Here is a 25,514-nt window from a genome sequence, read left to right as displayed (position 1 = left end):
TAACTTTTGAGAAAGGATTACAAGAGGTAAAGGGGTTTGCAAACCCATAAGAAAAGCAATGTCAATGAACCAGAGCTTTCTAGTACTAGACCAATATTCAACGAATGTACATGGACATACCTATGGCTCCCACTGCATATTTAGTACCAGATGGCCTTCTTGGGAACCAACAGAAGTAGAAGCTCTTGGTCCTCCCTATATTTGATTCACAGTTCATGGGAATGCAAAGGGGTAGTAAGGGGATTATAGTAGAATGGGAGGTGGACTGGTTAGGGATCTTAGAGACAGGAAATTGGAAAAGGAATAACATTTGTAATGTAAATATAGAAATATCAAATTTAAAAAAGCTATATATTTTGCTAAAAAAGAAAAAAAGGAAAGAAATAAAAGAAAAGAAAACTGCCAATTAATTACACCCTTTGACTCAGAAATCTAAAGGGTCACTGTCAGGGAATGGTAGTCAGAGTAATACTAGTTCAAAGACGAAGATGGTGAAATCTCAAATAGAAGCAATTTTCTCTCCCAGATATCAGTGTCAGACACAATCTGCACTCTAGGAATCCAAAGCACAGAGTAATTTACTCTGAGCTGAGGACACAATACTTGTCTTTCCCTTCTTCCTTAGGACCAAAACCATCAGCTTTAAAGAAAACTGTGCCCTTTCCAACACTTGGCTTTGGAAAAAAGACATGAATGATATAAATTCTCCGACTTCCAGGAACCATAACTAGCAGGGAAGTCCAGATGCATCTGAGAGGCTCCCATCTCCTGATTACCATATTTGGAAGGCTCCAATCAATACTATCTTTTCAGCAAACCTTCTCAACCACTACCCAGAAATGACTGAGATTTCCCATGGACCACATATTTCTTTTTTTTTATAACAAAGCAGAAGGCCAGCTTCCTTCTTCCCATCTTTGATCACTTCATCCTCTTTTTTCTCCTTCCCAAAGGCTGTTTATGCTGAATTAGAGGCCAAATAGTAAACCCTAGAGGTACTGAAGGACTACTGGAGAGGCAACTTCTGTCAGGACAACACTTGTTACATCACAGAAGAAACTAGGGATCTCCAGGATACAACAGATTTTTTTAGATAGGCCTAATGGTGATGTCACTGAGAATTGCCATGGCCTACCTGCTAAAGTGTTTTCCTTTCAATGACCAGATTCGAGGGTGCCCTTGCAAGGTTTGTCTCCTGTGAAACAATGGAAACCTTTTCATTCTACATGTCTTTAAAGCTAGAAACTTCTCTTTATTTCCTTAGTGGTTACATGCTCTGAAAGGAAAAGATAATCAGGAGCTTTGCATGGGTAGAAAAGATCTCGGAACATGGAGTGGAAGAGATTCCTCTGGATAATAATTTTATTACCAGGTCCATTACTGTGACATACAGTTCAATATCCTAGGTTATCTCTGTTTCCCAAAGGCCAGCATTTTCCCTACAATCCTTTAATTGAATTCATATTTCATTACAGTTTCTCATTGTACATTCCTTGATAGGTGACTTTATATATTCCTGAATGTGAAGTGAAAAATTCTGTTTTCCAATTTCATGTTTTTTTGCAATGATTTTGGCAACCCAAGGGTCCCACCTAAGGTTGAATATAAAAATGTAAATATTATGTACCTACTTCCAATGATGAACTTCCAAATCCTTAGTTTATCCAAAAATTTCGAGACATCAGAAAAGCTAAGGAAAACATGAAATATAGAATATGTTTCAGTAGTCTCATTAGACATCAGTTCTTTAAGATCTAATTTCCTGTTCCTCTAGGGCCAGACGTGAAGGTTTTCGAGGTTTTACCATGGTTGTTACTTCAGGACAAACATAAAATTCAGGAGGATGTGCAGGGAGATGAATGGCTTGATGTCCAGGGAAACTTCAACTTCAATAGGTTCATAAGAACAAGAGGGAGGTGTTTGGAATTGCCATTTGTGGATTCTACATTCTTGACCTAGGTGTACATAATCCATGTGAAAATTCCACCTAACCTCATAGCTGTAGGAGCCACCAAATGTATAGTTGGAACGAGATGTACATCTTTCCTGAGAGACACAGCTTGAGCAAGTCAAATACAGAAGAGAATGCTACTGGCACCAGTGAACCAAAAATGGATCTCTTGTTGGTAGTTTTTGAGAAAGAATTACAAGAGCTTAAGGGGATTTCAAATCCATAAGAACAACAATGCCAGTGAACCAGAGCTTTCTGGTACTAAACCAATATTCAAAGACTGTACTTGGACAGACCTATGTGTCCAACTGCATATTTAGCAGTGGATGGCCTTGTTGGGAACCAATGGAAGGAGAAGTTCGTGGTCCAACCTAGGTTTAACTCTCAGTTCAAGGTAATATCAAGGTTCACTAAGGTAGGTTATAGAAGAATGTTAGGAGGACTAGTTACGGGTCTTATGGACATGAAACTGGGAAAGAAAATCAAATTTGAAATTCAAATATAGAAATATCCAAATAAAAAAAGCAATAAAATTTGCTAAAAATTAAAAAAAAAATGAAATAAATTAAAGAAAAGACATCTGTCAGCTAATTACACATATTGACTCAGAAATCTAAAGGTTAACTATCAGGAAATGGTAATCAGAGTAATACTAGTGGAAAGACTGAGATGATGAAGTCTCAACTAGAAGCTCTTCTCTCCCAAATATCAGTGTCAGACACAAACTGCACTATAGGTATCCAAAGCATGGAGGCGTTTACACTGAGCTGAGGAGACAATACTTGTCTATCCTTTGTTTCTTCGGACCTTTTTCTTCAGGGCAAAAATAGTGAAAGCCATGAGCTCTCACTAGAACAACTGTGCCCTTCCCAACAACTGACTTTTGGAATGAAGAAAATGATTATATAAACTCTCTGAATTCCAGAAACCATATCAAGCAGGGAAGTCCAGATGATAATGAGAGAATCCCAGCTCTGGATTCCCATGTGTGTAAGGCTCAGATCAAGGCTATCTCTTCAGATACAACACTCAACGCCTACCCAAGACTCACTGAGCTTTCCCATGGACCATTTATTTCTTCCTTTTTTTATACAAAGAGAGAAGGCCAGCTTCCTTCTCTTTTATCTCCCTAACAAATGGCTGTTTAGCCAGAATAAGAGGTCAATGAGTTAACCCTAGAGGTCCTCAAAGAATATCCAAGAGGCAGTTGCTGTCACCATGACACTTGTGACATCACAGAAAAGCTAGAGCTCTTCAGGATACAAGAGATATTTCAGGGAGGACCTAATGATGATGTCACTGAGAACTGCCATGATCTAACTGTTGAACAGCTTTCTTTACATTGACCAGATTTGAGGGTTCCCTTTCCAAGAGTGTCTCTTGTGACACACTGGAAACCTTTAAATACTATATATCTCTAATGCTGGAGACTTCTCTTTGCTTCATTCGTACGTACATGTTCGGAATAGAGAATGTTGGTCAGGGGCTTGGCATGGGTATAAAGATCTAGGAACATGGGGTGAAGGAGATTATTCTGGATAATAATTCCACTCCCAATTCCATTCCTGTGACATACAGTTCAAGTTCCTAGGTTTTCTCTGTTTCCCAAAGTCCAATATTTTCCTTCCAGACATTTAGGTGACTGAATATTGTATTACATTTTTTTATTGTACATTCTTTGAAAGGAGACTTTATATATATTACTGAATGTGTACTCAAATATTCTGTTTTCCAATTTTAAATTTTGCAATAATATTGGCAACAAAGTTGGCCCAGCTAAAGCATGAATATAACAGTATAAATATTGTATACCTACTTCAAATGATAATCTCTCAAATCCTTAATTTAAGCAAAAATTACCAGCCATCAGTAAAGCAAAGGACAATATGGACTTTAGAATGCGGTTCAGATTTTCTTTTAGGCTTGAAAAATTTTGCGAAGAAGGTTTTGTGGGTGTATTTGTGTCTTTATCCCTCCATTGCTGGTCTTTCCAGTCAATGGGATTTGGCCTCTTAATGTTTCATATCACCAATGTAAGTCACAGCTTAAGTCACCCCATTGATTCCTGGGTACCTCCATTATACCAGGTCTCTTTCTCTTCCTGGAAGTTTCTCCCACCTCCTCATCTCTTAAAGTTCAAGATTTCCTTTCTTTCTCATGACTATCGGGTCATATCTCCTGTCCCTTCACACACAGGATCCATTCTCCTCTTCCTTCCATCTCTCATCTAGTTCCTTTCCTCAATCGGCCTCCTAAACTATTTTATTCCCCATTCTAAGTGAGAGTCAATCTTATGCACTTGGGCCATTCTTCTTGTTTATCTTCTTTGTACCTTTGAGCTTTGTGTTGGATGTCCTGTAGTTTATGGGTTATATTACTTATAATTAAGCAATTTCAACAACCCTGCTTGATCATATTTTAAAGTAGTATGTTAAAATTAAAAATTATAATTTAGTATGAGTGAATGTCATGAGGACCAAATTTAAGTAAAAAGAAACTTAAAACAAGATCAAATCACAGATTTTAAAAATTGACCAAATAATAAAAATTCTCTACTATGATAAGGAATTATTATATCACAGGCAATTTTTAAGTGGTACCATAAATTTGGCAGACAAATGATGTTTTTAACAAGTAATTATGGATAATATGACTAAGATCAAATAAGATAAATATATTGTTTTCATTCTGATATCACTTGCTGGCATTTTTCCTCAAACATGATGTTTATAGCATTAAACATTATGGTATTAGTTTTAAATTTTAATATTTATTTTAACATAACCTATAAAGTAACAGGTTGCCATATGTTATGTTTGTAGACATTCACCCTCATCCTCGCTTCCTCAGTTCTTTGTTTCCGCCTGCCCTATGTCCCTCACCACTTATACTAGTCTCTCTTCATTATTCTTACTTCTAGATTCATATCCCACAGGCTCAATATCTTCCATACCACACTGTTTAAAACCCTACTCTCTAATCTCTGCGACGTATACCAGTTAAATGAACTCAAACCACCCACAGCTTCACATAAATACAAGTATATTAAAAGGAGATTCTTTCATCTCTATGAAAAAGAACACATGGTATTTGCCTTTCTGAGTCTTTGTTACCTTACTCGGTTTAGTTTTCCTAGGGGAGAATGAAGTACCATTGTGTATATTGTCACATTCTTATGTATCTATGTATCAATGAACATTCATTATGATTCTCAATAAAACAGCAATAGATTTATTTTTGAAAAACGATGAGAAAGCTCAGATAGAAAAGTCAAGATTAATTACTGACAAACTAAGAAAAAATTTTCAAAGATAAAAATGACGAACATATTTGTGTTTATATTAACTGGAGCAGTGTGTGTTAAAGTTAATAAAGGATGTGGTATTTATAATATTTTAATATTATATATAGTATATAATATAATAAAATGTAGAATATTCAATAATTTAGAGAATGCTTATAAAATTGTTCATCACCAAGTTATATTTCCACTAAAACTGTAATCTTTTTATAAACTATTTTGAATATATATATGTATATATATATATATTACCTTCAAAATAAAGAATATTAAGAAATTACTGTCATAAAATTGAATAACAACAACAAAGACGAATTATATGAATAACCAACAGACTAGGAGATATTGCAAACCTCTCCAGTTAAATTAAGAGACTTAGAAAAAGTGATAGCATTTTAATAGAAAGGCACATGGCAAACAAGGTACAATAAAAAACTGAAACTATACTAAGATTGTTACTATTCATTCCTATGTGCTAAGGTTTCATCAACAATCATGGTATATGAAGAGAACGTATATGTCAGAAAAATTAATTCATGTTTAACATAGTAACTTTCTTCATAAAACCCAAGCAGACACTTCACTTTTTTGTTGCTTAAAAAGTATGTACAAAGCACGGCTTTTGATTATAACACTAATATTTCAAAACTATCATTAAATATGCAAAGATCTTAACACAAAACCCATAGTTTTCATAGCAACCATACAAACTTAAGAAGGAAAAGAAAACATTTTTAAGTACATAGATATGCGTAATGAAGTCCCCACCTTACCAGTAACAGATGGGTCAAATTTATTGTTCTATGTATTACATAGAATACTCTATCCCAGTTCATTGTTCCTTAGCATATGTTTTTCCTCATCTTTCTCTGTTACTTATCTTCTGAAAGCAGGTGGTATTTCTCACAAAATTAGTTCAAATCATCCAATCTTCACTCCAACAAAAAGAAGGTGTTGACATTAGAGGAAAACCAATTAAAGGGTATCATTCTTTATTGTGCAAAATTTTATATATGATTTTGTATGATTAATATGCTTCTACACCTTAGTGATGACAATTCAAGATTGGCATGAAATCCATCATTCTTAATTCACAATGTAAAAGCCCTTTAGCTAATCACAGAAAAGCCTTCAAAGTGTATTTACATAGGTTTATTTAGTAAAAATTCAACTTATAGTTTAAGGGGAATAGTGATGTAAAACATCTTTTCTTACATTTTCGTTGCCTTCACATTATTTTATAGCTAAGAGATTTCATTAGAATCAAGAAAGAATTATTAACATCTTATTAAAATAAAATGAGAATTTTCTCTGTATAATACAGAACTTTTTCTTGAACATTTTTGTGACACTGTTTCTTTTATATCCCTGGCAGTACCAGAACTCTCTCTCTCTTTCACCTATTCTCTCTCTCTCTCTCTCTCTCTCTCTCTCTCTCTCTCTCTCTCTTTCTCTCTCTTTCTCTCTCTCTTTCTCTCTCTCTCTGTAGACCAAGCTGGCCTTGAACTTAGAGTTCTGCCTTCTTCTGCTCCCCAGTGCTAAGCTTAAAGGCCTGTGCCACCACACCCCGTGCTTTTCTACATCTTTAACAAGCTCTTGTCTGATTATATTCCAAATCTTATGAAGTTAGCTCCCTAAAGTACCTAGAAGAAATTCAGAATGAAAAATATATTTTGCACACCTAAATCCCTCGTCCCAAGTTGCTGATTGATCTACACACGTAGCAAGCTCTCTGAAGGAACTGAAAGCCACAAATTTTTGCTTTCATTACAGGAATAAAGAAAAGGCCTGTTCACTGCACAATCTAATGATATCACGGAACAATTCTTCCAACACAACAAAGTGAAATCTGATAATGACTCCTCTACCTGAAGCCACAGTTTCTTTCCTTCTATTTGGTTGTGCTCACTGTCACCACCATTTCATTATAACCAGGTTTAACCCAAAGGTATTCTCTGCCCCAACAATCCATTTCTACTATATTGACATATTCAGTCATGTTCAGTTAAATTTAAGCACTGACCACACCAAAGTGAGGATTTATATAATATCCAACAGAAACATAGGAAGAAATGCTACAAAAATAAATTTATACTGAATAAATAATCAAAATGTGTTTTATTTGTTGTAACACAACATCTATCCATTTTAATTGTATTGACTGGTTCTGGGTATATTCTCAAGCCAAGAAAATTGTATTTAAGCCCGGAAAAATCTTGTGAGATTTAGTTCTCTCTTTTATATAGATTATGAAGACTAAACTTAGATATCAATGCTTAATAGAAAGCAATTTTACATGTTGTGTCATTTCACTGTTTCTCAGATTTTTTTGTATAATTGAAAGAGCATAGCTAAATCTTGTTATTTAATATTTTTCCCACTCCATTTCAATTTCTACTTTAACTCTGAGTAATAAGTCCAAATGGGATCTGATTACATATATTGGCCCCGTACGATTTTTTTAAAAATTATAAGGTAAAGTTTTATATGCTAGATAGTACACTTTTGACAGTACATTACACTGGAAATTTAGTACATCCTTTTTCATTAGTTTTGTCTGAAAGACTATTATTTACAAATTTGTTTTAAAATTTTAGAAGTATTGTGTGTGTTTGTTTGTTTGTCTGTGAGTATGCCTGTTTGAGTATACATACATACATACATGTATATCTTTGACAATTCAAATACAATAAGACCAGAGAAAGTAGCTTGAGTTTTATTGATAATTTATGGACACTGAATTTTTGTATGTGCTGTATATGTAACCTTGAAAATATGTACTGTATATTTTTTCAAAAACATTGTTTAAATATGTATACTACATGAAGTACACTAATTGCAGTTTTAGCTTTTTCCACACTAATTTTATCTCTTTAGATGTCTAGAAAGAAATACACGGAAGCATGAATCATCTCTTAACTCCAAATGTAGGTAGACTCTATGATATATTTTGCTTTTGTACATGATTGCTCACCTTTAGTTCATAAATTATATATTTAATTTGCTCTATTTATGTTACAAAGGTGTGGCACATTGCTTTTGTAATGGGTGGCACAATGTATATATGTATTCGTTGATAACTTCCTTCTTTCAACAAACATTAAGAATAAATGATTTATAAACATTATTACAAAATCTAAGATCATTCAGTTTCTTCCATATTCAAATACCAAAATGCATAAATATAGGAAGAATTTCCTGATTTTGACTATTAACAGAAGTATTTGATGTACCATTCCTATAAACAAATTTTGATATAATCCATTAAAATTTCTTCAAGAGTAGTTTAAATATTAATGAAGGTAAGTATAGACATATTGTTAGTATATTTGAATAACAAATGATGTCAGTATTTTACATAGCCAAATATGCATAAACATGTAATTTTACACCTGAATTCCATAAACGTGCATTTATATATTTCCACTCAAAATCAGCTGGGTCCAACTTACACACATTCTCACAATTATACTCTTACACACCCACATGTGCATTCATTCTTGTAATTACATACTTAAACAGACATCCTTACTTTCATATGCATAGGGAGCAAGAGACCAAGCACCAGTGCAGAAAGATGAGGTCCAATCTTTATTACATAAAGAAAAAAATCACTTCGACCCTTTTAATGCTAAGTGAATTTAACCCAAGTGTGTAAGAGAAAAGCCTTGTTCCTTTTGATAAGAGTAAGCCTGCATTGCTATTAAGAAATGACCTGTTCTGTCCCATGGTAAGGAGAAACCTGCCTGCACCTTCTGTTCTTTCCAGCTTCTTCTCTTTTCCTCTTCTCCTCTGCATTCTGCAGATTGCCCTCTTACGTTACTTATAGTATCTACATTATTCCTCTCTACATTTCTTCTCAGCCCAGATATTTTTGGCTCAGTTCTACTAAGCTCAGTTCTCCTTAACTCAAAGCTGACTTTTCAGCTCTGTCCATCTACAGGTCAGTCCACCTATCTCTGTCCTTCCAGTTCAGTCCTTCTCTCTCAGTCCTTCTGTGTGTCTTCTCTTTCTCCTCAGAACTTAAACATCTTTAAGAATATATGATCCTGTTTTACAATGTTCATCACAAGTTCATATGAAAGATCAAAGCATAAAGTGACACATAATTTACAACCGAGAATTTTTACATCAATATCCATCAAGAGTAATTATCTGGCAAAACATTCATCACCTGTGTCAGCTCCACAGGCTCACTGAAGATCCAAAACCATAGTTGTTAGTGAAGTTATATATAGATAAACCCAGTTAATATCTTATCCTCTGTCCTTGCACCTGCAACAAATCGTTTGTTTTCTTTTTATGACTCTTGATAACTGTATTGCAACATCTTAGAATGTGTTCTTAGTAGGAGAAAGTCTGTTTACTATCTCAGAAAAATTAACTGTTGACACTAGGGACACCGGCAGAATTGTCACTGCAATTTTGACTATTAGAAAGGGACTTATACGGGTTCGGGATTTAGCTCAGTGGTAGAGCACTTGCCTAGCGAGCGCAAGGCCCTGGGTTCAGTCCCAGCTCTGAAAAAAAGAAAAAGAAAAAAAATAAAGAGACTTATAGCAGTCCCACTATAATAGAGATTAATAACCATTGATATAATTTTAGGAATTATTGTAGAATCATTATTAAGACTAAAGAATTCATCTATTTGCCTGTATAGTATCACTACGGGACAGTAAAACTTCGTATGACTGCAGAGATCTGCTCCAAAGGGGTGTGCTATTACTCAATGATTGTTATATATGTCTAATAATAACAACAGGAATAGCATTTAATAGCGTAAACTTTCCCAAAATGAATCCCTTACAACTTTGCTTAATAAGGGATAACCAGTTGTAGATTATAAAATAATCCGAAGCTGTGTATCTCAGGATGATCACCTGCTAGTTATTAGCTTGTCCTGTTATGGTCCTGACACTTTCTTCTCAGTCTTACATGGTACCTTCTCAAAAACTGACAATCTGATCCATCATAAAACAGGCCTCAAGAGATACAAGAAGTTTGAATTAATCCCATGCATCCTATGAGATCACTACAGACTAAGAAAGGTATTCAATAACAATAAGAACAACCATAGTCCCACATATACATGGTAGCTGAAGAATGATTTACTCGATGAGAACTTGTTCAAGGAAGAAATAAAGAAAAAAATTAAAGACATTTCAGATTTTAATGAAAATGAAGGCATAACTTGGGAATACAAAAAAGCAATGCAAGAGGAAAACTCATAGCTCTGAGAGCCTCCACAAACAAACAGAAGCTATGATACACTAGCAGTTTGACAGAACACCTGAAATCTCAGAACCAATAAAAATCCAAAGACTAGACAGCAGGAAATAATCAAACTCAGGACTGAAATCAACCAAGTAGAAATGAAAGGAATTATATAAAGAATCAACAAAACCAGGAGCTGGCTCTTTGAAAAATCCAGAAATAGGTAAATCCCTTATATTCAAATTAAAAATAACAAAGTCAGAAATGAAATAGAGATATAACCAAAGAAAGTGAGGAAACTCAAAAAATTATCAGATCCTTCTATAAAAGCCTATACTTAACAAGTGGGAAAGTAAGGATTCAATGGATAAATTTCTAGAGAGATATAAGGTACCAAAGTTGAATCAGAATCAGATAAACCACCTAAATTCTCCCATAACTTGTAAAGTAGTAGAAGCAGTCATTAAATGTCTCCCAACCAAAAGATCCCAGGACCAGAAAGGTTTAGTACAGAATTCTCTCAGACCTTTATAGAATACCTAATACCAATATTCTCCAAACTATTCCACAAACTTGAAATAGAAGGAACACTACACAATTCTTTCTCTGATGCCACAATTATGCTTACAACTAAAGCAAACAAAGACCCAAAAAAGAAAGAGAATTTCAGGCCAATTTATTCATGAATATCCCTGCAAAAATTCTCAGTAAATTTCTTGCAAGTCAAATCCAAGAACACATGAAAACAATGATCCATCATGATCAAGTAGGCTTCACCCCAGAGATACAGGGATGGTTCAATATACAGAACCTGATCACTAGTCAAACTAATCCCACTATAAAAACAAATTCAAAGAAAACAAAACAAGCAATCATTTCATTAGATGCTGAGAAAGCATTTTACAGAACGTAGCCCTTCATGTTACAAGTCTTGGAAAGATCAGAAATTCAAGGACCATACTGAACTCAATAAAAGCAATATACAGCAAACCAGAGGCCAATATCAAACTAAATGGAGAAAAACTTAATGCAATCCCACTACAATCAGGAACTAGACAATGATAACCACTCTCTCCCTAACTTTTCAATATAGTATTCAAATCCCTAGCCAGAGTAAACAGAAAACAAATGGATGTAAAGGGATACATATTGCAAAGGAAATTTTCAAAATGTCACTATATGCAGATGTTGTGACCCGACAATTTCCACCAGTGAATTTCTAAGCCAGATAAACAACTATAGCAGAGTGGAAGAGTTTAAAATTGATTCAAACAAATCAGTATCCTGCCTCTGCTCAAAAGAGAAATAGGCTGAGAAAGAAATTACAGAAATGACATCCTTGACAATAGTGAAACAGCTTATAAAATACCTCTGTGTGACTCTAAACAAGCAAGTAAAAGATATACATGACAAGAACACAACTGTCCGAAAAAAATAAATTGAAGAAAATCTCAGAATTTAGAAAGATCTCCCATGTTCATGTATTGGCAGGTTTAATATTGTAAAAATGGCCATCTTGCCAAAAGCAACCTACAGATTCAATGCAATCTCCATCAACATTACAACTGATTTCTTCACAGACGTAAAAATGGCAGTTTGCAAATTTATATGGAATAAAAAAAATCCCAGGATAGAGAAAACTATGCTGAAAAATAAAATCATTTGGGGAAATCGCCATCCCTGAGCTCAAGTTGTATTACAGAGCAATGGTGAGGAAAAACTGTATTGTATTGGTATTGAGACAGTCAGGTATAACAATGGAATAGAATGTAAGACCCAGAAATGAACCCACACAGCTATGGCCACTTGATAATTAACAAAGGATCTAAAACCATACAGTGGAAAAAAAGATAGCATTTTTTAAAAATTGTGCTGTTTCAACTGAAGGGCAGAAGGTAGAAGAATGCAAATCAATCCATTCTTATCTCCTTGTACAAAGCTCAAGTAAAACTGGGTTTAAGAACTCCACATAAAACCAGATACACTGAAACTAATTGGTGAAAAGCAGGGGAAAGCCTCGAACAGATTGGTACTGGGGAAAATTTCCTCAATAGAACACCAAAGGCTTTTGTTCTAAGATCAAAAATTGAAAAATGAAACTTCATAAAATTTCAAAGTTTCTCTAAGGCAAAGAACACTATTATTACTTCCATACAGCAACTAACAGATTGGGAAAAGATCTTTACCAATCCTATATCCGATGGAGTGCTAATATCCAATATATACAAAAAACTCAATAAGCTATCCTCTGGAGAATCAAATAACACTATTTAATACTGGGCTACAGTTCTAAACAAAAATTCTCAACTGACGAATATTGAATGGATGAGAAGCACCTAAAAATGTTCAACATCCTTACTCATTGGGGAAATGCAAATCAAAACAATCCTGAAATTCTACCTCATACCAGTCAGAATGGCTAAGTCAAAAAAGTCAGGTGACAACAGACTCTGTCAAGGATGTGGAGAGAAAGGAACACTCTTTCACTGTGGAAATTACAAGCTCTTAAAATCACCCTGGAATCCAGGCTGGAGCTTCTTCAGAAAATTGAACATAGTATTTACTACCTGAGGATCCAGCTGTACCATTGGATGGCATATACCCAAAACTTGCTCCAACCTACAACAAGGACACATGCTCCACTATGTTCAGAGCAGCCTTATTTATAACAGACAGAAGCTGGAAAGAACTCAGATGTCCCTCAAAAGAGGAACAGATTGATATAATGTGGTACACTTCACAATGGTGTGGTATGCAGCTATTAAAAAGAATGACTTCATGAAATTCATAGGGAAATGGATGAAACTATAAAATATAATCCTGAGTGACATAACAAAAACACAAATAAATGCACATAGCATGCCCTCACTAGTAAGTGAATATTAGCCCAAGAGCTCATAATATCCACCATAAACTCATATGCACTCTGAAGCTTAACAAGAAAGGACAAAGGGGGATTGCTTCATTAACAATTAGAAGGGGGAAGAAAATTTTCATGGGAGTCAGATGGAGGAAGGACCCTGTGTGGGAGAGGGGAGTGAAATAGAAAAATAGGAGAGCATGATAAGATGTTGGAAGAAACAGGGAAAAAAACAGAGGACCAGGAAAATGAGTATAGAGAGAAGGAACAGTTGAGGATGGGGGTAACCTCTAGGATAAACCAGATACTAGGAATGCGACAGGTTCCCTGGACCCAATACTGATGACATTGGCCAACATCAACAATAACACTGAAATTAACCTGAAGACACCACCTCCAGTAGATAGACATGGCCCCCAGTGTAAGGATGGGACCACTCACCCATCTCACATATATTCAGAGTTATCCCTGTCTAATGGAAATGCAGAGGGGAAAGTGGGGCAGAGGCTGAAAGAAAGGCCATCCAGAGATCTGCAGACACCAACCTGGACACTGTTGCTGCTGCTGATATGTGCTTGCAAACAGGAGTCTGGTGTGGCTGTCCTGTGAGAGGCTTTGCCAACACCTGACTGAGACAGATGCAGATATTCACAGCTAACCATTGAACTGAACCTAGAGATCCCAATGGAAGATGTAGGTGAAGGGGCTGAAGGGGATTGTTATTAGTGATAGAACAACGATATCAATTAATCAGACCCCTCAGGGAACCCATTGACCTAACCACCAACCATTGAATATACATGTTCTGGTACCCTACATATGTAGCAGAGAATTGCCTCATCTCACATCAGTGGAAGGGGAAGCAGTTGGTATTTGGTAGCTTGATGTCCCAGAGAAGAGCGAATCTAGAGGGGTGAGGTAAGAACGACTGGGGGTGTTGGGGACGCACGCTCTTAGAGACAAAGAGGAAGAGTATGTGGTGGTGGGGATTATAGAGGCGGACCGGAAAGGGGGCAATATTTGAAATGCAAAGAAATACAATTGTTAATAATAGTAATAATAAAGGCAACTGCATACGATATCAAGACATATTTAGAATTTCAATATATGTGATTAGAGAAAATACTTTCCATTGTGTAGCATACTCAGTATTTCAAAAATATCATCACGGAAAGAATATTAAGAGCTTTGGGACAAGAAAAAATAGTGATACATCAAGGCAGAAGCATCACAGTAATATCTGGAACTCAAGTGGAATTCTAATATCAATCCCATGCATTCAATGCTCTATACAAATCCTATCACATGTTCATTCCCTAAAAAAATCCACCAGTGATTTTCTAGTCCCTGCAGTCTCTGAGGATCAAGGGTCTGGATCAACCTTTCCCATTCGGTTATGAGGCTCCAAGACACATCACTGCACCACAGATGGCCTCTGGTTAGAGGGATCTACCGTGTTGTAAGTGTCGCTTGACCGCACAGTGTCCTAAGCACCCCTTGCCCTTTCCATTCATGTTGCTCCTTCCCGAATCCCTTGTCTTGGCCCCTGACAGTGGGCACAATAGCAGATAGCACTCTGGACACAAAGGAAGAGATTCGACAGGGTTCCTCCTCATTCAGAAAGCTTGGATGATCGCCCCGCTACTACAAGCAGAAATGACAAGTGAAGCAGCTCCTGACTGCCTGGTGCAGACCTCGCGACTGCCCCTTGCAGACCTCGCTACTGCCCCATGCAGACCTCGCTACTTCCCTGTGCAAACTCGAGGACAGCTCCTCTCGAGCTTTGGCTGTTTCAGGAGATCAATGGTCACTCGAGATTTCCCTGCTTTGCCTTCCGGACTTGTCCACAGTTCTCGGAAGATAGAGAGACATACTCAAAGGATACAGCTCAACTGATGCTTACCATGACTCACCACTGGCAAGTACATTCACTGCCCCTTCACATGGTAGTAGCCCATTCGACATTTCTTGTTCAATTTCCTTAAAGACTAAACGACCAGATGTGAGGAGAGAGACCAGCGACCCTCATCCCGGACTTCACCCTCTGACCATGCACCAACGATTTCTCAGCCTCCACGGCCTGGGAACCCTTCAGTGTCCCCCAAGATGACAACAACACCTGAGTGCAACAGTGGAATCAGTTGAAGGATTCCCAGCCTCCACAGCCTGGAAGCCCATTCAGTGTCCCCCAAGATGATTATAACACCGGACTCCAATGGGGGAAGCATTTTAAGGGTTCCCAGCCTCCACAGCCTGGAAGACCTTCGGTGTCCCCCAAGTGGATTATAACTTCCTACCACAGTGGGGGAAGCAATTGAACACCAGAGACCCGAGCGACTTTGCACCTCCCGGACTACTTAGAAGGGCTCGGGACAAGTTCAGATGCCCAAAACCCTATGAAGATCAGAGATTCAAAAAACCTGATGCTCATGTTACAGAAAACCTGCAGAAACTCAAAGATCATATAAAGGCTTCAGTCAATAAGAGGGACCTACACTCCAGAAGGGAACTGACAGAGAAGAAGAAATGGACAGTTCCACTTACTCTGAGGGTTTCTGAGGGCATGAGTAATACACTGACCAAGGATAGCAGATCACTGAGAAACCCACTGACTAGGGATATCAGAAGATCTGCTTTACATCCTGCTACCCGAAAAAGAGTGGCCTCATCTAAGTTCCCATTCTTGGTTCTTGGGAAGATGAAAAAAAAAAAGTAAAGAAAAGAAAAGCGGGTTATGTCTACTGGGATTGAGGAACATGTGGACTAGGACGAGTTGGTAGCCAGAGTGCCTGTAACATCTACAAAACACAATACTGGAGAGAATAGTGAAAGACTCAAAGAATATCACACTGTGCCTGGGCCACCTTTTGCTGACTCTTATACTGACAAATTGGGACAGGTACTTTCCCCACACATTCCAGGTTGCCAACATCCTTCCCTATCTAGACATGGAGAACTTGGATCTCCCATTTTTCCCCAAGATGTTCCTACCCACCCAGGACTTTCCGGAAATAACCAAATGGTTCCAATGTTCTATAGGGTTATTCCACATTTGCCCAGGTGTCCAAAATTCCTCCCACAGATCCTGAAAGGAAAATCATACATTCTCCTCTTCCAGAGGGAGTATCTTTTTTTCTTCCATCTTTATTAAATTGAGTATTTCTTATTTCCATTTCAAATGTTATTCCCCTTCCAAGTTTCCCCGTTAACATTTTCCTAGCCCCTCCCTCTCCCCTTCTATAGGGGTTTTCCTCTCCCGATCCACCCACACATTACTGCCCTTCTCCCAAAAATGCCATTCACTGGGGGTTCATTCTTGGGAGAACCAAAGACTTCCCCTTCCACTGGTGCCCCTAATAGGCATTCATTGATACCTGTGAATTTGGAGTTCAGGTCAGTTCATGTATAGGCTTGGGTAGTGGCTTAGTCGGTTGAACCTAGGTTTGGTTGGCATTTTTGTTCAGATGGGGTCTCAAGACCATTAACTCTTTCAGGCCTTGCTCTGATTCCTTTAGCAGGGGTCGCATTCTCAGTACAGTGGTTTGCTGCTGACATTTGCCTAAGTATTTGCTGTATTCTGGCTGTGTCTCTCAGGAGAGATCTACATTGGTTCCTATCAGCCTGCATTTCATTGATTCATCCTTTTTACCTAGTTTGCTGGCTGTATATGTATGGGCCCCATGTGGGGCAGGCTCTGAGTGGGTGTTCCTTCGGCCTCTGTTCTACAATTTGCTTCCCTATTCCCTGACAAGGGTATTCTTGATCCCCTTTTAAAGAAGGAGTGAAGCATTCACATTTTGGTTCTGTGCATCTAGGGTAATTCGAGAATTTGAGCCAATAGCACTTATCAATGAGTGCATACCATGTATGTGATTCTGTGATTGGATTACCTCACTCAGGATGATATTTCCAGTTCCATTCATTTGCCTATGAATTTCATAAAGACATTGTTTTTGACAGCTGAGTAATATTCCATTGTGTAGATGTACCACATTTTCTGTATCCATTTCTCTGTTGAATGCATCTTGGTTCTTAGCTTCTGGCTATTATAAATAAGGCTGCTATGAAAATAGTGGAGCATGTGTCTTTGTTATATGAAGGTACATCTTTTGGGTATATGCCCGAGAGAGGTATAGCTGGTATCTTAGGTAGTTCAATGTCCAATTTTCGGAGGAACATCCAGACTGATTTCCAGAATGGTTTTACCAGTCTGCAGTCCCACCAACAATGGAGGAGTGTTCCTCTTTCTCCACATCCTCGCCAGCATCTTCTGTCACCTGAGTTTTTGATCGTAGCCATTCTAACTGGTTTGAGGTGAAATCTCAGTGTTGTTTTGATTTGCATTTCCCTTGTGTGTAAAGATGTTGAATATTTCTTTAGGTGTTTCACTGACATTCGATATTCTTCAGCTGTGAATTCTTTGTTTTGCTCTGAACCCCATTTTTCAATAGGGTTATTTGTCTCCTGCAGTCTAACTTCTTGTTTTCTTTGCATATTTTGGATATTACCCTTCTATCTGTTGTAGGATTGGTAAAGATCTTTTTTCTATCTGTTGGTTGCCATTTTGTCCTAAGAACAGTGTCTTCTGCCTTACAGAAGCTTTGCGGTTTTATGAGATGGCATTTGTTGATTCTTGATCTTAGAACATGAGCCTTTGGTGTTTTGTTCAGGAAATTTTCTAAAGTGCCCATGTGTTCCAGATGCTTCCCCACTTTTTCTTCTGTTAGTTTGAGTTTATCTGGTTTGAAGTGGAGGTCCTTGATCCAGTTGGACTTTAGCTTTTTACAGGGCAGTAAGAGTGGGCCAATTTGCCTTCTTCTACATACTGACCTCCAGTTGAACCAGCACCACTTGCTGAAAATGCTATCTTTTTTTCCATTGGATGGTTTTGGCTCTTTCTCAAAAATTAAGTGACCATGGGAGTATGGTTTAAGTTCTGGGTCTTCAATTCTATTCTACTGGTTGATTTGCCTGGCTCTGTCTCAATGCCATACAGTTTTTATCACTGTTGCTCTGTAATACTAGAGTTCAGGGATAGTGATTCCCAAGGAAGTCCTTTTATTGTTGATGATAGTTTTAGCTATTCTGTGTTTTTTGTTATTCCAGATGAAATAATGAATTGTACTGTCTAACTCTACGAAGAATTGGATTGGAATTTTGATGGGGATTGGAATTAATTTGTAGGTTGCTTTTGGTATAATGGCCATTTTTACTATATTATTCCTGCCAGTTCATGAGCATGGGAGATCTTTCCATCTTCTGAAATCTCCTTCACTTTCTGCAGAGACTTGTGGTTCTGCTCATATGCTCATATCTTTTACTTGCTTGGATAAAGTCACCTTGAGATATTTATATTATTTGGGGCTATTGTGAAGGTTGTCATATGCCTAGTTTCTTGCTCTGCTAGTTTAGCTTTTGTGTAGAGTTACTTTTATACCCAGCCACTTTGCTAAAATTGTTTATCAGGCTCAGGAATTATCTTGTGAAACTTTTGAGGTCACTAAATATACTATCATATCATCTACAAACAGTGCTATTTTTATTTCTTCCTTGCCAGTCTATATACCTTTGACTTCCTTTTGTTGTTTGCTTCCTCTGGCTAAGACATCGTGAATTACATTGTATAAATTGTGAGAGAGTGGACAGCCTTGTCATGTCCCTGATTTTAGTGGGATTGCTTCATGTTTCTCTCCATTTAATTTAATGTTAGCTACTGGTTTGCTGTATATGATTAGGAACGGTCCTTATGTCCCTATAATTTCCAGGACTTTTATCATGAAGTAGTTTTAAATTTTTTCAAATGTTTTCTCAGCATGTAATGAAAGGATCATTGGGTTTTTATCTTTGAGTGTGATTATATAGTGGATTATGTTGATGGTTTCTATATACAAAACCATCCCTGCATGCCTGGGATAAAACCTACATGATCATGATGGATGATTTTTTGATGTGTTCTTGGACTCAGTTTGCAAGACTTTATCGAGTATTTTTGCACCAATATTCATAACGGAAATTGCTCTGAAGTTTTCTTTTTTGTTGGGTCTTTGTGTGGTTTATGTATAAGAGTAATTGTGGCTTCATAAAAGGAATTCGGTAGTGCTCCACCTGTTTCAAATTTGTTGTATAGTTTGGACAGTATTGGTATGAAATGTTCTATGAATATTGGATAGATTTCTGAACTAAACCCATCTGATCTTGGACTCCTTTTATGTTGGGAGGCTTTTAATGATTGCTTGTATTTCTTAACAGTTATTGGTTGTTTAAACGGTTTTTCTGTTCCTGATTTAGCTTTGGTACCTGGAATTTGTCGAGAAAATTGTACTTTTTCTCCATATTTTCAAGTTTTCTTGAATATGGGCATTTGTAGGACAATCTGATAACTTTTTTTTAAATTATTTTTTCAGAGCTGGGGACCGAACCCAGGTCCTTGTGCTTGCTACAGAAGTGCTCTACCATTGAGCTAAATTCTCAACCCCCGATAAATTTTATAATTTGCTCTGATTCTGCTGTTATTTCTCCCTTTCCGTTTATGATTTTGTTATTTTGGAAACACTCTGTGTGCCCTCTGGTTAGTCTGGCTATGGGTTAATGTATCCTGTTGATTTTCTCAAAGAACCAGCATTTGGTTCTCTTCATTCTTTGTATAGTCCCCTTTTTTTCTACTTGGTTGATTTCAGCTCTGAGTTTGATTATTTCCTGCCTTCTACTACACCTGTGAATATTTGCTTCTTTTTGTTCTAGAGTTTTAGGTGTGCTGTCAAGCTGCTGCTGTATGCTCTCCCCTGTTTCTATATGCAGGCACTCAGAGATATGAGCTTTCCTTTTAGTATAGCTTATATTAGTCCCAAAAGTTTGGGTATATTGTACCTTAATTTTCATGAAATTCTAAGAAGTCTTTAATTTCTTTCTTCATTTCTTCCTTGACCAAGTTATCATGGAGTAGAGCATTGTTCAACTTCCATGTATATGTGTGTGTTCTTTCCTAATTGTTATTGAAGAACAGTTTTAGCCCATGGAGTCTGGTAGGATTCATTGGATTATTATTATCTTTCCATATTCTTTTAGGCCTGGTTTTTGATTGATTATATGATCAATTTTAGAGAAAGTGCCATGAAGTGGTGAGAAGTTATATCCTTTTGTTTTATGATAGAATGTTCTAAAATATCTGTTAAGTCCATTTGGTTTATAACTTCTGTTAATCTGTCTATGTCTCTGTTTAATTTCTGTTTCCCTGATCGGTCTAATGATGAGAGTAGGGCGTTGAAATCACCTGCTATTATTATTTGCGGTGCCATATGTTCTTTGAGCTTTAGTAAGGTTTCTTTTATGTATGTAGGTGCCTTTGTATTTGGAGCATAGATATTTATGATTTAGAGTTCATCTTGGTGGATTTTTCCTTTGATGAATATGAAGTGTCCTTCCTTATGATTTTTAATGACTTTTGGTTGAAAATAGATTTTATATGATATTAGAATCGCTACTCCAGCTTGCTTCTTCAGGCAATTTGCTTGGAAAGTATTTATCCAGCCTTTTACTCTAAGGTAGTGTCTGTCTTTGTCTCTGAAGTGTGTTTCCTGTAGTTTAAAACGCTGGGTCCTCATTACATATCAAGTTTGTCAATCTGTGTATTTTTAGTGGAAAATTGTGTCCATTGAAGTTGAGAGATATTAAGGATTAGTGATGGTAACTTTCTCTTATTTTCATATTGAAGGTTAGTTTACGTTTGTGTGCTTCTCTTTGTTTTGTTGTGAAAAGATTAATTTCTTGCTTTATCTATGATTTTACCTGACTCCTTGTATTGGGGTTTACCAGTTAGTTTCCTTTGTCTTACTCGATATGTAAAAATATATTGTGTAAATTTGGTTTTGTCATGGAATATCTTGGTTTCTCCATCTATGTTAATTGAGAGTTTTGCTAGATACAGTAACCTGGGCTGGCCTTTATGTTCTCTTAGTGTTTGTATGACATCTGTCCAATGTCTTCTGGGTTTCATAGTCTCTGGTGAGAATTCTGGTGGAATTCTGACAGCTTTGCCTTTATATGTTATTTAACCTTTCCCTTTACTGCTTTTAATATTTATATTTCTTTTGTGAATTTGGTGTTTTGACTTTTATGTGATTGGATTATTTCCTTTTCCATTCCAGTCTATTTGGAGTTCGAGTTCGGTAGGCTTTGTGTACGTTTATGGACATCTCTTCCTTTAGATTATGGAAGTTTTCTTTTATAATTTTGTTGAAGATATTACTGTCCCTTGATGTTGGCAGTCTTCACTCTCTTCCATCCTGTTATCTTTAGGTTTTATCTTCTCATTGTGTCCTGGATTTCCTGTATGTTTTGGGCTAGGAGTTTTTTTCGGTTTTACATTATCTTTGACAGTTGTGTCAATGTTTTCTATGGAATCTTCTGCTCATTAGATTATGTGTGCTATCTCTTTTATACTGTTGGTGATTCTAACATCTGTGACTCCTGGTCTCTTTCCTAGGTTTTCAATCTTCAGGGTTGTCTTCTTCTGTGTTTCTTTATTGTTTCTATTTCCATTTTTAATTCCGGGATGGTTTTGTTCATTTCCTTCTCCTGTTTTGTTGTTTTCCCAGTAGTTCTTAAGGTACCTTTTTGTTCCCTCTTTATGGGATTCTACCTGTTTACTTCTGTATTTTTTTACTGTCCTGTATTTTCTTACGGAAGTTGTTTATGAACTTCTTAACATCCCCCATGGTTATGATAAAATTTGAACTTAAATCTAGATCTTGCTTCTCTGGTGTGTTTGGATATCCAGTGTTTGCTTTTGTGGGAGATTTGGGCTCTGAATGAGCCTAAGTAGTCTAGATTACTGTTGTTTGAGTTCCTGTTCTTGCCTCTAGCCATCAGGTTGTCTCTGGAGTTAGCTTGTCTTGCTCTTTATGACAGTGGCTTGACAGTCCTGTATGCTCGTGTGTCAGGACGGCTGTAAACCTGTTTTCCTGATTTCTTTTAGCCAGTTATGGGAACAGAGTATACTGCTCTCAGTTGAGTAGTTTCTCCTGTCCACTGGCTTTCAGCTCTCCCTGTGGGCAGGAACCAGAAGGAAATTCACATACTTCTCCTAGGTCCTTCTGTGCGGGTGGGGGCACAGAAGGCACAAGGTGTTTCCCTCTTGAGACAGGAATTTGGGGATAGAATAGTATCCTCTGGTTTCCCAGGAGTGTCCGCTCCTCTGAAAGTATAGTTCCCCCACCCTCAGGATTTGTGTGCAGTGAGCTATTCATCCAGTTCATTTCAGATCCAGGCACAGTCTGGGACATGGTGCTCCTACAGTTTTACTCCTCTATATTCCTGGGTCCAGAAGCACTATGCTCTTTTGTCTGGGGCCAGAGATGTGGGTAACAGTGGGAAGACATGGGAGCCTCTTTTCCTTGTAGGCTCAGTATTGTGCACAATACTGGATAATCAGCTCTCTCTCCCACAGCGTCTAGGAGCAGGGAGCTCTGGGCCGGGATGACGAGTTTCAGGAGAAAGCTAGAAACTGGAAGTGCCTGGTCCCAGCAGAGTTCTGCCTTTGCTTGTTCTGAGTCCACCAGTCAGGTCACTTAGAGCAGAAAAGTTGGATTTACCACTGGTCTCAGGCCAGAAGTCATTCCACAGCTGACTTTCAGCTCTCTATGAGAGCCACAAGCAGAAATGTCCTACCCCTACTGCTCCTAGGTCCCTATGCACAGGAGGCCCAGTTGGAGCTAGGTGGTTTTCAGGGGTTTCCACCCCTCTGATGCTCTAAGTCTTCCAATCCCATGAGATTTGGGTGTAGGATGCATTTTGGACTAAACCAGATAAAGATGCATTTTGGACTGCAGGGCTCCTGTACCTTGACTCCTACTATATTCATGTATCCAGAGGCACTGTGCAGTTTCCTCTTGGGCTAGGGATGTCGGCACAGGTGGACAGAAGTGGCAGTCTCTCCTTCCCTGAGGTGCCAGGATTGCCCACTCTTCTGGGTGATCAGCTCTCTGTCACACAGAGATTCCAGAGGAGTTTCAAATGTTCATTCCCTATCCTGTAGGTCTCTAATCATTCCAATTCTCCTCCAAAGTGTGATGGACAAGACCCCTCTGGTCAAGGGGAGGTACAACAGGCCCCATCAGAAAAAGAGGGCTGCAAAACTACTTCTCTTAAAGGTAATCTCAGTGATTATTCATATTCCACAAATGGATTAATACATGCCCCCTCTCCACCGGAGACTTTAATACCGTTGATAGCTGCCAAAGCAGGGCAGAGAGCTATGTCCAATCCGAAAGACAGTCAAAGATGTCCCCAATCTACATCAAAGTGCCTAATGCAATCTGCTTAGGGTAAAGCAAATTTTAAACCTGATTCTGCTGAAAAGGGGGGTTTCAGAACCTCCCTATTAAACCAAGAGGAACTTAAAAGCCCTCCACTATTAAAAATGAGATTAAATCATCACTTATGGTCCAGAGTGAAAAAATGCAGTCACAAATCCCAAAGTGAAACTCATAACGCACATACCAGCCCAAGCAGAGACAAAACTTTCTGCATGTACAACATTAGATCAAGGACCATTGACAATTTCAGAAGGGGCTCTTCAGTGTTCCATACCCAAGCAAGATGTGGTAGAAAATTCTGAGTCCACCAAAGGAACTCTTGTGCCTTCAGCATATAAAAAATATGATCTAGCACCCTCACCATCTCCCCCAGTACTTACAATGTCACTATACAACAGAGAATTATTCAAATATCCTCTACCACCGAAAAGGTCCCTCCTGACTTGTCATCAGGCCCAAAAGAACCAAGTTTATCACAACACACAGTCAATGAGCCATGCAGACTCCATATTTATACAAAGTGCAGAGAAGATACAACATCCCCTACCTCCTCAAGGGACTCTAGGTCATTCTGTCCTGTAAGGAGAGGCTCCAAATTTTTCCACATATACAGCAGAGATGCTAGCATTTCCCAAAACTTAGCAGAATTCTCTGAGTAGTACTCTATCTCTTAAAGAGACTGTGGGAGAAGAAACATCTACAAAAGGAGTTCTACCCACAGCCACATATGTAGAAATGGCTTGCCGATGTGACACATGTACAAAAGATGTTCTAGGACATATTCCATCTGTAGAGAAGGTTATGGATTCAACCATATATGAACCAGGAGTGGGGGAACATGATAACGAAATACCAGTGTCTGTACCATCCTCAACAGCTGAGGAAAGGGATTGCTTGGATTGCATTTGTGCAAAAGAATGGATATGACCTCTGCTAACTTCACAGGTGTCTATACAAACTTCTTAATCTCCTCAAGCTCAGCCAACATCCACAAACACAAAAGACGCTACAGACTCTTCCAAATATTCCCAAAGGGTATCCAGTCCTTCTTTATACCCACAAGCAGACCCAGAACATCTGCAAAATACTTCTAAGGCTCTGGATTTTACCTTATCTCCTGAAGGTGCCTTCGAAGCCGTTTTGCCTATCAAGCAGGCTAGGGAACCTGACACTTCTATATGAAAGTCTGATTCCATTTCTCCCGCAGAAGAAAATTTTCTTGGAACTTCCACAATTACACAACGATGTGTAGAAACATCCTTATCTGCTCATGAGGCTCCCAGATCTTTCACATATGTCCATGATTCTCTAGAAGAAGTCACATCTTCAGAGGTAGCTCTAATACCTAACCACCATTCTGATGTCACAGTCAGGATTTCTATACATATACATGATACATTAAGACCTTCCTCATCTGAGAAGGATGTCTGAGGATCTACTGCAGCTGAACAGCATGCTTTACAACTATCCCTGTCTACCCAAGTAGATTTATATCACATGTGCACTCTGGGAAGAAATAGATTGCATTCTCCCTCTACCATAGTGGACCATAAGCATCCAGTCTCTAGAAACACAGGGTTAAGATTTGATCCTTCGGATGGAGTCTTGAGAACTTTCTCCTCTGAGGAAGACAGTTGTGAATTGGGATATTGTGTCATCTTCTGGAAACAAAGAGACACCAAAAGATACAACTACTCCTCAGGTGAGTCCCACACATTCTCCATCTGTCCATAGGCCCTTGGAATTTTCCAAAAATGACGAAGGAATTTTGGAAAGTTGCCAATCCTTACAAGGGCATACTGGACATTCCATATTGTCCCAAGGTGCTCAAGAAACTCACTTTTCTACCAAAATGCATGTTCACCGTCTGCCCAG

The 25,514-nt window shown here is 37.8% G+C and overlaps 1 long non-coding RNA gene across 1 annotated transcript in view; it reads left to right on the top strand.

Annotated features, from left to right (window-relative positions):
- The window catches only part of LOC147997922 (uncharacterized), a 51,388-nt gene extending 48,858 nt beyond the window's left edge, over positions 1–2,530 (top strand). Inside the window, exon 5 of the long non-coding RNA XR_015647491.1 lies at positions 626–2,530. This is a non-coding gene — a long non-coding RNA (uncharacterized LOC147997922). The remainder of the gene's footprint in view (positions 1–625) is intronic.
- Positions 2,531–25,514: the final 22,984 nt, after the last annotated feature.

The sequence above is a fragment of the Rattus norvegicus genome, unplaced genomic scaffold (assembly GCF_021556685.1).
Source record: "Rattus norvegicus strain SHRSP/BbbUtx unplaced genomic scaffold, alternate assembly SHRSP_T2T haplotype1-0000012, whole genome shotgun sequence".
Classification (NCBI taxonomy): domain Eukaryota; kingdom Metazoa; phylum Chordata; class Mammalia; order Rodentia; family Muridae; genus Rattus; species Rattus norvegicus.
The sequence above is the reverse complement of the archived record's forward strand: the minus strand, read 5'-3'. Positions and strand labels throughout refer to the sequence as shown.